Source organism: Miscanthus floridulus, chromosome 8 (genome assembly GCF_019320115.1).
Source record: "Miscanthus floridulus cultivar M001 chromosome 8, ASM1932011v1, whole genome shotgun sequence".
Taxonomy (NCBI): Eukaryota; Viridiplantae; Streptophyta; class Magnoliopsida; order Poales; family Poaceae; genus Miscanthus; species Miscanthus floridulus.
In genome coordinates, this window is record NC_089587.1 from 90,575,133 (window position 1) to 90,582,043 (window position 6,911).

Genomic DNA, 6,911 nt, shown 5'->3' on the forward strand with positions numbered 1-6,911 from the left:
TCAATACGAAGCAATTTTACCTTCCTTTCAGTTTGCCTTTCTATCATTACTTTCCAGTCCTTAAAAGCAACAAAAGTATCATCTTTCTGTTTCAGAAAATAAGGCCAAACCCTTCTAGAGTAATCATCAATAATTGTAAGCATGTAACGAGCACCACCAAGTGAGGACTTACGGGAAGGACCCCATAAATCAGCATGAACATAATCAAGAGTACCTTTAGTGGTGTGAACAGAAGTGTTGAAATGTACCCTTTTATGCTTCCCGAAAATACAATGCTCACAAAACTTTATTTTACTCGAAGTGCAGCCATCCAGCAGGTTTCTCTTCATCAATTCTGCCATACCATGGTGACTCATATGTCCCAAATGCATATGCCAAAGGTTAGTTTTACTAGGTTCATCATTAGTAACAGCAGCAACAGCAGAATCAGAACCAGGTAAAGTACACCCTCTAAGGACATATAACTTTGCAGAATTAAGATCACCTTTCAAGCAAACAAGAGAACCTTTTGATACCTTCAGAACGCCATCTGAACCGGAATATTTGTAACCTTCTGCATCAAGCGTGCTCAATGAGATAAGATTTCTGGACATCCCTGGTATATACCTGACGTTTTTCAGCGTGCGTGTCATGCCATCATCAGTCTTGATCTAAACTGATCCAATCCCCACAATGTCACGCGGGTTATCATCTCCCATCCGCACAACATCCCCTTTCTGCACAGACTTATACGAGCTAAACCAATTTCTGTTAGTGCAAATATGAAATGAACATGCGGAATCGAGAATCCAATCATCATGACCAGCAACACAACCAGCAAATACTACCAGACAATCTCCAGAATCATCATCAGACGCAGCAGCAGCAACAGAGACCTTACCAGCCGACTTGTTTTTCCTCTTCTCCTTATTCTGTACTTTTCTGCAATCCTCAACATTATGATTTGTCAGCTTGCAATAAACACAGAACTTTTTATTACCATGCGGCTTGGACTTTGAACGGCCTCTCCTTTCGTAGTTCTTTCTACCATCATTGCCATCATTGGAGGATCTGTTTTCAGTTCTGCCTCTCACATGCAAAGCATCGCCCTTGGAGGACGACGTCCCGTCATTCTGCACCATGCCTCTCATCTTCTCCCTAGACTGGAGAGCCTCATAAACTTCCTTTAGGGTTAGTTCATCACGGCTCAAAAGTATGGTGTCACGAAAATTTGCATACGAATTTGGCAAAGAACATAGCAGCAAAAGACCTAAGTCCTCATCATCATACTTCACCTCCATCGACACTAGGTCGGCGATGATCTTCTTGAATTCAGCGATGTGGCTCATCACTGAATCCTCCTCCTTCATCTTCAGGGTGAACAGCTTCATCTTCATCTGCATCTTACTGGTTAGATCCTTGGACATACAGATCGATTCCAGTTTCAGCCATAGTTCTGCAGCAGTTTTCTCTTTCAGACACTCCTGCAAAATATCATTATGAAGATGCAACTGAATTAGGGCGAGCGCCTTCTGATCCTTGCGGATCTCTTCTAGAGTCCACTCGGCCTTCCTCTTTCCGAAACTATCCAGCGCCTCATCATAGTCATGAGTCTGCGCCAGAATCCCCCGCATCTTGACTTGCCATAGCGAGAACCGCGTGTCGTAGTTCAGCAGCGGAAGATCGAACTTCATCGACGTCGTCATGAACCCTAACAACAACCAAAGCTCCGGTACCACTTGTTATGAACGACGTATAAGAATATGAAGTAAAGAATCAAGCCACAGAGGAGACACACGATTTAACGTGGAAAACCCCTCCGATGTGAAGGGGAAAAACCACGGGCACCAGCCAGCAACAATCTCACTATCTCAAGAGTTTTGGGTTACACGCCTATAGCGGCTTACAAGAGAATCAAGTCTCCACGAAACCTTAGCAAGGGTGTATATACCGTACCGTACCGCGGGGGGCTCCGCCCCCCGCACCCCCCGAACACAGGGGCGAGACCCGATGGGCCGACTTCAGACTTCGCTACGCTCCGGCGACGGGCCTCCGCTTCGCTCCGTCAGAAGCCTGGCCTATATCTTGGAGTGAATTTGGAACAACTCCAACATTTCTCTTCAGTTTCTCGAAGCATGGCTAAACAAGCAACTTACACCCTTGATATGCCCTATATATGAATCATGCATGCCATGAATTAGAATATCAACTGATGGGTCTTTTTTCTTCTGTGGATCTGTTGATTTGCTCACTTTCACTAACTTTTTTCTTCTGCATCTATCTGCAGTTACCTCCCCATCATGAACTTGGAGACCGAAAGGTGTGGTGCCTAGCTACCCCGTACTGCAATTTAATTACCAATGGTTGGGATATGGAAAAGCAGGCGCACAACACAAAAAGGAGCAGCTAGCAGCAGCACTAGCTCTCTGGTCAATGGTGCGTGCCGGCCTTATTAGCTGGGTTCAGGCTTTGTTGCTTGTTCAAGAAGAACACAAGAGATCCTAAGCCTGATAGAGTGTATCTGGGCTGGGCGTAGAAACAATGCCGGTTTCATCTGTTGAATTTACCCATACAGCCCGTCCCGTGAGAAAGGTATATATCCATAAGGACCAAATGGAGATTCAGACATTCAGTGATGCTTTACATAAAGAAACTAAAACTTCTATCTATACGAAATGAAACATCTGCACTGTCAGCATAGTATGTCAAAGGCATGCAATGCATTGACAAAGTGGCCAAAAGGACTTTTGTGAAGGAAAAAAAAAGGAGTAAAAAAGGCTTCCATGGGTTGACCGACGAGTGCTCCCCGTGATAGGGACCTCTTTATTGAAAGGCATAAGGCTTTTTCCAAAAAAAAAGGCATACGGCAAGCACGTACAACAAGCTGATGTGGAAGTCCACTCCACGGTGGCATGCATGGGCGCCACGTCACACCCTCTATGTGTGCTTCGATGACGAGAAGCCGGGGAAAAGGGTGCAGACTGCAGAGGGAATGAGGGATGATCATCATTCCAGTTGATTTTTGGCACTTGCGTTGGTGATATGGAGAACAGCACTGCTGGATCTCATACATGCAAGCCCATAGCCATGATCAAAGAGGATCCTATATATTCAGCATGTTGCAATATGGACTATGTACATCTCGCACTAGCTAGCTTGTTATTAATACAATGATGATATATACCTACAATGCAACAACATCAGTGTATAAAATTCGGTATACACATACAGCAAGTACCTGTATATGTTTCCGGTGTACATTCAGTCTACATGCATTTCACTGTGCATGCATGCATTCAGCACTGGGTTTCTTTTCTTTGAAGCTATAGCTTTTTGTCTTTTGTTTTTGTGGATCCTGCGCTCGCAGTGGAGATTGGTACGTTATCGTTGGTGGAGACGCACCATTTGAAAGAGATAGATGTGCATGCATGATTAACTCTGCAGGGACGACGACGCTATGATTCAGTTGGGCACATTGCGTGCATGCTTATTATTACTTATTAGTTGACCAGAAAAGTAACTTCTTCAATTATTCCATGAGATCGAAGTACTACATGTTAATAAGCTGGGGTGGATTCTAACGCTACTCCAAAACACACATATCACTCCCCCAGTTACTATTCATGTCAAAGATAGACACTGACAAGCACCCCACTTGGCCCTTGCTGGAATCTACAGGATCCAAAAAGACCACTAACTGAATATCGATTTATCTTTGTGAGAATGAGATTCATAGATAGATTGGCCCCCTGCATTACCTGATGAAATAGGGTTAGTTATTAATTGGCCTGCATTAAGTCATTAACCATGAATTGAACGCACGATCTTGAGCATGGTGAAAGGTACTAATAAGCCGAAGATAGATGGGCAGAGAGGAGATAGATGGCGATGGGTAGTGGGGGGTTGTAATGCTGTGCCCATTTGCTGGAGGCGTGGGAGGGATAAGAGAGCAGATGCTCCATCGGGCGGGCAACTTGGGTGGTCGGGCCAAAACCTGCAACAGATAATTTTACTAGTGGTGCTCCGTGCTCGCGATCGCAGTGCAGATGCAGCCAGCCAGCAGCCGCGCGCGGTAGTAGCCGATCGATCTGGGACGACGACATTGGAGGGAGGCGATTAGGGTCCCCTTTTCCGATCCGCTTTACCCTTTCTATCATCGCATCTCATCTTCAATCCCAGCCGATCCTCGTGACCCCTATAATGCATGCCTGCTGCTGGCTGGGTGCCATTGCCATTGCCCAATGCCATTGGAAGCACCACAGCATTGCTCGCTGCCTGCCTGTTGCCTGTTGGGGATGCAGCACTGCACGGTTAGTTCTCTTGTCCCAGTGAGAGCTGAGTGAGAGAAACGACCGGCCGGCCCGTATCTTGCAGAAAAGAGACGTCGATACATGTCAGTATCTCATCACGTACAGTACAGATGCTATGATCATCGGAGATATTGCCCCTGCAGCAACGCAGCAAGTTGACCAAAAGTTACGGCCGTGCAGGCTGCAGCACTAGCACAGTAGGCCATTAACGAGTCTACCCGGCCACCAAGTCCAAGTGAAAGTTGCAATGGAACGTTGCGTGCACCGTCCGTCGAATCGGATCGGATCCAGGAGCTAGCGGCCTTTCACCTAGCTTTGGTTTTGCATTGGAGGCGTGAAGGGAATCATGGCAGGCATATGCTTGGAATGCCAGCATGGATTTTCCCGGGAATCTTGCTGAGGCGCACAACCACACCAATGTTTTCATTTTTGAAAATTAAAATTTATCGAGGGTCACAGATAAAAAGGATAAATAAGATATATTGAAAATATCGGACCAAATTCAAATAAAGTTTGATTTGAATTTAAGTAAATTTAAATAAAATTTGTACGAAAAAGATATAGATATCTTCTTATCGGCACCTACGGATAAAAATGATATATCGAAAATATCATGAGATAACCATGAACCACACACACTCCGATCAGGAAAAGAAACTGTACTTTACAGACCATCATAATAAGGTTCTTAAGCTACTGTATATATGCATCGACGTACAGGTTTAGGCACCGAAAACGCAGAGCAGTCTGATCATAACACACGCAACAGTGGACGCCACACACACATTGGACCTCACCTTTCTACGTACTTAATCTCAGTGGCACACTAACTGGAAAACGCCATGCTTGCATTATACCTTGTTTTGGCCGTTTGCTTGCTGCATTGGTTCCTAGCTATCATCTGCTACGCGGGATTCAGTTCAGACAAGATGATGCATCTACCTACACCAATACTGGACTGGAGTCCTCTGAACTTTTACAACCCCAGCTTGCATTGCAGTTTGCAGGCAAGGATCCAGACGACAGGAGGACGAGGAACCGGCCACCGTGCGGCCACCACACCCAAACAGTCGAAGCAAGCCGGCCAGCTGCCACTGCCATTCCTCCCGGAACTGGAGCCGCCCTAACAAATTAAGCCCCTAACGGATCGGATCGGATCGGAGAAGCGACCAAACGGCCAAGGCGCTAGCTTTCGCGGTGCACATCTCTGCAGTCTCCCCGATCCAGCTAGCGAGCTGGTGACTGGTGCTTGCCGACGCGCGACTGATGTGGCCATTGCTCTCCTCTCTCTCTCTCTCTCTCCCAGAGGTGGAGTGGTGGTGGTGCGCATGCATGCAGCTAGCTACTAGCTGTGTGCGTGCGTGCGTCCACGCCGGCTGGCTCTGGATCGGAGGTAGATGAACCAGTTAGAAGGGGCTCCATTCCATTATATGCAGTGCAGGCCTCGTGCCACTGCCATCCTAGCTCGTGATCTTATCCTGCAACGACGACGTGCTGCCGCCGATGTGGCCACTTATATATATGCATGCTTTGGTTTCGTTTTATATGTGGATCCATTTGTGTGCATTATTAAACAGCGCAGCGATCCGGGCAATGCATGCAAGCAACACTGTCGTCCATCGCGTGTACGAGGTTTCAGAGGTGGTAGTAGTGGCTAGCTAGCTGTGTGTGTGGTGTGTGGACGACAGCGTAGTTGCGTCGTCTGCTGGTCGTCTAGACAACAGTTGCTACGCGAGCCTACCATGGTCACAATCGTGGAGAGGCCAATCATGCGGGAACAGGATTCCACTTCACAGTTCCACTAAGGGCAGTCTCAGTACTAAAAACTACATATAATTTTTATACCTATTAATATCTATAGACACTACATATAGAAATTAAACCATGGTCACAATGGATAGTTTCTACAGAATAATTTTTCATTCAATCACATACATTCTATGTCCATTCTCTACCAATCACATCCCTTCATGTCTAGGTTCTCGTGTAGACATGGTTTTTATGATTTTTGCTCTCTCTCTCTTCAATAACTATCTTGCCACATCAGCAAAACGCTTAGGTGGCAGTACAATTAATGTCCATAGAAACTATGGTGGTTTTCGTATTGGAAGTGTCCTAACAAAGTTTGAAAGAAATTCATATCGGAATCACAGAGGGTATATATGCACAGGACAGCACGTGGAGTACGGTACAAACTAGTAGATGTTAGATGTTAATATAATACTCACTTCGTCAATGGATCTGATTTTGTGTTTATTAAGTTAAACTATATACTAAGTTTGACCAAACTTATAAAAAAGGGAATAATTTTCATGACATCAAATTAGCATCATTGATATTCCCTCCATCCCAAAAGAAATGTGAATCTCGCTTTTCAAGATTAGAGTTTTACGGTTTCCCACTTCGATGTGACAGATGTTACCATTCTTGAATTTGGTCAAACTCAATTGGCCCCATTCATTTGGAGGAATTTTGGAGGAATCTGGAGGAATTTATGAGAGGAAAATACTGTTCCGGATGAAAAAAAAAGCGGATCAAGCCAGATTTAAGGGCACACGAGTTTGACTTAGAACAAAGTCAGACCCTATATAAATTTGGTTAAACTCGGTGCAATTTGACTTA